The sequence below is a fragment of the Corvus kubaryi genome, unplaced genomic scaffold (assembly GCF_017639235.1).
Source record: "Corvus kubaryi isolate FWS band 111438036 unplaced genomic scaffold, C.kubaryi_AGA036_p1.0 37357, whole genome shotgun sequence".
In the NCBI taxonomy this organism is placed as follows: Eukaryota; Metazoa; Chordata; class Aves; order Passeriformes; family Corvidae; genus Corvus; species Corvus kubaryi.
The window spans coordinates 15,325,040-15,331,039 of NW_024581117.1; the positions used below are offsets into that span (position 1 = coordinate 15,325,040).

Consider the following 6,000-nt stretch of genomic DNA (forward strand, 5'->3'; position numbering starts at 1 on the left):
GAGCCGTCCAGCGAGGACGCTGTGGAGGCTAACGCTGCATCCCCTCTGCCCGAGGGCACGCCGGGGCTTGTGATTACAAGCCCCCGGTTGCGTTAGTGGGCCAACAACTTTTCAGGCTAGAAATTGCTGAAGAGTATCGGTGTCTTCATCAACAAACGGGACAGGGAGCCTGGTCAGGCGCTCCAGGAGCCTTTTATTATTTTATTCTATTACCAGTCTCACACACCGAGTTGAGACAGAGTTGGTACAAAGCTCATGCTGCCAAGGACATCCAACAACTTCCTGTTTGCAAAGCATTTTTAAAAGCTTCTTAGCCAATCAGCATACTTCTAAAAGTTACAGCTGTCTTAACCAATTCATAATAGCACACGTACAACTGTTAAATACAATACTGGCTTGTTATGCCTTGACATAACAATACACAATATCCTATTATGAGGCTTAAACTTATCTATTTTGCTAAGCATATTTTTTTGCAACTCCAAAAATCTATCTAGGCCTAACCTAGAAACCCTAACCATTGTTTTAATGTCCTTGGCGCTGCATAACTGTATCTTCTTCTAGCTTTTCACAGGCAAAGCTGAATCCTAAATCCTTTTGCTTTATTTTCTGAAGCCTGCTTTTATTTCGCACACCTAAAATCCTTTCCACCTTTTGTGTTTCCCCACAAAGAATAAGATTTGCATGTAGCAGTTATACTCTGTTAAAAAAATAATTCAACAAATTACATTCCCCTCCTTGATTGATACATTACATGGGACTCATGTATCTAGGAGAGAGCACAACTGGAAATGCGTGTCCAGACGTTTTCAGTTTCTATGCTTTATCAAACAACTGAAAAGCAAAGAAAGATGCACTTAGAGGCTGTGAGAGATACATTATACACAAACAAGTTCACCCTGTTGTCCAAACTTACTTGGGATGGAAGGCTTTTTCCCCTGCCTATGTTCACACAAGTACATTCACACTGTGGATCCTAATGTTCTCTCCCCAAGCAGAGGGTGAAGGCTTTAAAAAGTCTGCAAGCTTCTTTCAGCCTCAGATTTCCCAACGCTTTCCACTGGGGATTACAACACAAAACGCATATAGGCAAAGCACCCTGGAGAGCCACTAATTACTTCCAGTGGATCTCCAGAAAGGTGTGATAATTTTAAAGAGCCAGTTCCCTGAAGCCATCTATTGCTGGATAACAAAGATAACCCAACATCCTTTCTGTAGACAAAAGGAACATGTTCCCAGTCCTTCAAGAGCCTCAGGACAAGTGGAAGTTCACATGCAAAGTGAGACTGCCTCTTCCCTGTGAGAAGACCAAGGGGTCTTATCATGGCGATCCTGCTGCAAAGGAAGAGGAACCCCTGGGAGAGACATTCCAGCCATGGTTTAAGGATGCAATGCAGTGGTTCAGAAATTAATCCTGGTTCAGAGTTAACTCCAGAGTGAGAACAAAATGCAGAATCAAATGCAAAAGTGAGATTTTTAAATAGTAAAAGAGTAAATAATCACTGCACTGCCTCACCACCTGTTTCATTCGCAGCTGAGTACAGCTTTGCTGATCTATTGTCCACACTGCACAGCAAGAATTAAATGTACCCCCAAGGATTCTTTTCAGTCAAATTCACTCCATTAACTCCCAAAAATAAGTATTTGCTTGGGAACAGATTGTCTGCTAACTAGCTAAACTCTTCTTCTATAAATTGTACTAAATGATGCAGCACGTTCTCTAGATGTAATCCCTTTTGCAGCATGTTCTCTAGATTTGATCCCTTTCAACAGAAGCTCAGTTTCTTTTCATTATTGTACCCAAAGTCCCAACTCACTTATACTGTAAATCACTAAGGATAAGTAGATTGTTAATTCCATGAAAGCTTCTGTTTGCTCTTCTTGGCGAAGACATCCTGTTCTTCATATTAAATACCTACTGTCAAGAAACTGTTTCACTAAGGAAAGACCTTCCAAAGCTCTGCCTAACCTAAAGTTACCCAGGTCCTTCACCACACTACTCCAGGGTAAGCCCAAAGTCTGTTCTTTGGAGATTTTTTTAGCCTAGTGTGAAGAACCTTCTGGCAACCCAATCCCTCCCACTGATAACCCTAGCAAAATTCTTAGTACCATACTGGGAAAGTATTACTAAAATAAAAACTGACATGCTTCAAATTTCACAAGAAATGAACTTGTGTGTCACAAGATTTCAAATACAGTCTTTACTAGAAAGTTTAAAGTACTGATCCTGTCATTTTGCCTTTTTTTTTTTTTAACACCTGTAATATGGATCAGAACAAAACATACTGGTTTTCCACAAAACCAAGCGAAAGTGTTTTTTATACACATGTCTAAGGAACACTAACCAGATATATTGTCACTTCAACATGTATATGAATTCTTCCTGGCAGGGTGTTAAAAAAGCCTAAGGAGGACAGTGCATAAATGGACACAAAAACAGCCCAGGAATCCACTGAGGTGGAGGTTAATCCTGAATAATCACAATTCAGAAGATATTTCATTTGAAGGAGAGCAACTGAATACTGACTGAGTTGAGGAATAACATTAGAATTTCAGCATTACAGCAGTCAATATGGTTTTCAATATAAATTATATACTCCAGGTAAACTGATTATAACTGTTAGCCTGCTCTCTTCAAACCATAAATGAAAAAACGTACTCATGTATTTTCTGCTTCTAATTTTGTGGTATACGGAAATATCTTCAACAGGTTTTTTATGTGTTCTATTTCTACCAGTAGCTTTATTCATGAAACCTTAAGAAGTCTTTTGAGGAAAATGACTGTTCACACAAAAAAGAGCCATGAAAAAACTACAAAGGTCAACATTAAATAATGACTCTATACTTTCCAAGGAAAAAAAGCTACATTGATGTATGTATGTCTTCCAGTCATTGCTGCATTTTTATATGCATTTATGATTACTATGTGCATTTTTATGAGCTTAATAAAACTTACCTAGACTACAGTATTTGTTTATAGTGAAAAAACACATTCCTGTGGACTGAAAACTTACCTCCAATGGGCAATGAAGTAATATCACAATGTTGCTTGTTTTCCAATCCATTTTCTACCATAAAACTTAATTTCTTTCCAGATCAAGTCAAGTAGTTATACCTCACGTCAAAAGTCACACTCTTACCTTATTAGTTACTACTTTTGTGGAGAAAAAGTTACAAACTCTACTCAAACATACATTTAACATATATTATGCTGCTTTCCCTGCCTCTTTTCACCTTCCACTCTTCCAGAAAGACTCTTGAGGCTGCTAATTTAACTACAGTAGGGGACTACACACCTGCAAGCCTCTTCACTCACCTTTTGGTTTCTTTTGCACTCTCTTCATTTTGCCTGTCTCCATCTCCTTCCATTTTCTTCAGAGCTGAATTACCCAGTACTACATTACTGCCTAACCCACTGCTGATCTGACCAAATTAGCTCAACCTGCTACACCTGAGGCTTATCACTGCCCCTCCAGGTGTTACCAACCACCTGGTTAAGATGGTTCAAACTCCTCAGAGTACTATGTAACTTTAACTGTTTCCTACCAAGCATGTCCAAGATTCTGCTCGTATAATTAATAGAGCATAGATGAATACCCATGGACTGGATTGTTGAGTTTTAGTGTGGTTTGTTTTTTTGTTTTTTTTCCCTAACAACATAACTGCAACTGGTTTATTTCAAGTTCCATGTGCTCAAACAGGTCTTATCTCATACAAGTTCATCTAGGAGAAGACTGCCTTGATGAACTGGACCACAACCAAAATCAAAACAGAAAATAAACACACTTTGAGACAAACACAGCACATGTGTAAGGGAGAATTCTGGCCAGTAAAATTCCAGAAACCATTTCCTTTTCAATAAAGGTGTCAGGCTTGATGCAGAGCTCCATTAAGCTTTCTTTCACTGCTTTAGGTCACAGTTACATTTGAAGAATTCAGTTAAGGGTTTCCTCTCTAGACTCTAAGCTCTGGTTACAACCAAGAGCAGATATTGTATCTGTATTACATTCATGCTCTGGCAAGCTAGCTGAAGACTGCAGTAGAACAGAAATTGCCTATAGTTGTGACCTGTGGCTCGCTAATTGTCTCTCCAAAAAACGTCCCATGCACACCAGCACCAGACTTAATCCACTGCAGTAACTGTGAATTGGCCTCTGATACCTGAAGAAAACTCCTTCCACATGCCCAAACGTAACAGCAAGTGAAAGCTCTAAAGGTAAACTACTTAACAAAACCTCCCACTTAGCACAATTTGCTGGAGTGTTAGCAACAGGGGGCTTTCCAGCAGTATGCAGTGTATTAAACCAGAAGAAAGCAAGGTTTTCAAAAGGAGAAAGTGGCTACCCCATTCTGTAATCGTGTAACCTTCTCTTTTGCCTTATCTCAGCCTCACAACATGGCAAATAAGACAGCAGTTATACATGGAGCAAGAGGCCATCAGTCATGCACAGAATTAGCCAGTTCCTTAAAACATCCAAGAGGAGTGATCACAACTCCCTGCCAGAATACACGGCTCTTGAAGGAACAAAGCACACACAAGTGCTGATAAACAGATTAACTAACTGCCCTTAACTGTATGGCAGTATCATGATTTGATAAACATCTATCACCAGTGAAACTTAGTAAGCATCAGGATGGATCAACCAGTTCTCAAAACTGCATGAAACCCTCCCTCTCCTGCACTTCAATAATAAAGAGAAAAATACAACACATACAATAAACTGTCAATAGCATACTCTTATATAAGTCAATAAAATTTCAGGCCCCTATCATCTATAAAGCAGAGGCAAGATTCGAATATATGCATTAGTACATCCTTATTTGTTTTCTTATTACTCATTATACAGATATTCCACACAAAAAAAATCCCCAACAAAAAGGATTAAAAAGGCTCATTCAACTTTCAATATTCTGCTAGTAGCAATATCTGAAACCCAGCACTAAAAGCCTTCCCAGAGCAAGTACAAGTCGATCTCCCAGTTTAAAAGATGAAATTTACTGAAGAAAGCAAGTCAGAGCCTAAGGCAGCATATGTAATGTACTCCCACCAAGCCCTCCCACCTCACACAAATAAATGTGTCACGTGTGTTTAAAGAATTCTTTCAAAGTAGTAGCTTTTCAGAAAGAAAACAAATCCCTCTTCCAAAGCTTATCAGGAGTTAATTCTCTCTTTCAGTATTCCTGGAATGTCTCTCCAACCCAAGTGTCTCCCTCCAACCTTTGGAAAAGGCCTTTAGTCTATTCTTATCCTGCTTCCACTCAACAGACTTTAAAAAGTGATAAGCAGAGGAGGATTACTGTAACAGTCCATGCCCAGACAGCTTTACACTCAAGGGCAACGTCTTAAAACTAAGCCCAAGTAGTGACCCAAACACCACCCCACACCGGGCTGTTTGTCCCTCCCCCCCGCGGCCGCTCCCAGACCCTCACCACTGCTGAGCTGCACTCCTTCACCCCAATGGACGTCATTTTGTCTCCACGAACTGAGACTGAAAATTTTGTAACCCAAGGAACCAAACGCATTGTTTTCTGTTGTTGCTTCACAGATTGCTATTTTAGAACTTATGCTACACACAACTGCGCTTCAAAGCAGCAAGGCCACCAAAGCTCTCTGGTCGCAAAAGAGAAAACACATCTCAAAATAGACAATAAAGCAGAAAACTCACGGCTACGGGTGGGTTTAGCCGCCCGCCCTGCCCGCGCCACCTCCCCCTCAGCACCGGCGGCCGGGACAGCAGAACTCTAGCGGCCAAGAAGGTGGGATTCCGATGGACAAAACGGCGAAATTCCAGCCGCACACATCTTCCGCACTCGCCCTGAAAGCTCCTTGCGGAGACGTGCAGCCAAAGCCACCCGCACCGGCACTCGCCACCCGCTCCAAACTTTCCAGAAGCGGGCAGGGCAGGCACAACGCTGAGCGGGTGTAAATGAGGGCCTTATTGCGCACAGGTGTGTGTGTGAGGGGCCCATCACTCCCAGTCTGTGTGTGTGTGTGTGTGT

At 41.1% G+C, this 6,000-nt stretch overlaps 1 protein-coding gene across 3 annotated transcripts in view; it reads right to left on the reverse strand.

The window, feature by feature from the left end:
- Positions 1-6,000, reverse strand: part of CTNNA3 (catenin alpha 3) — a 432,189-nt gene that overhangs the window by 166,846 nt on the left and 259,343 nt on the right. The window lies entirely within an intron of this gene.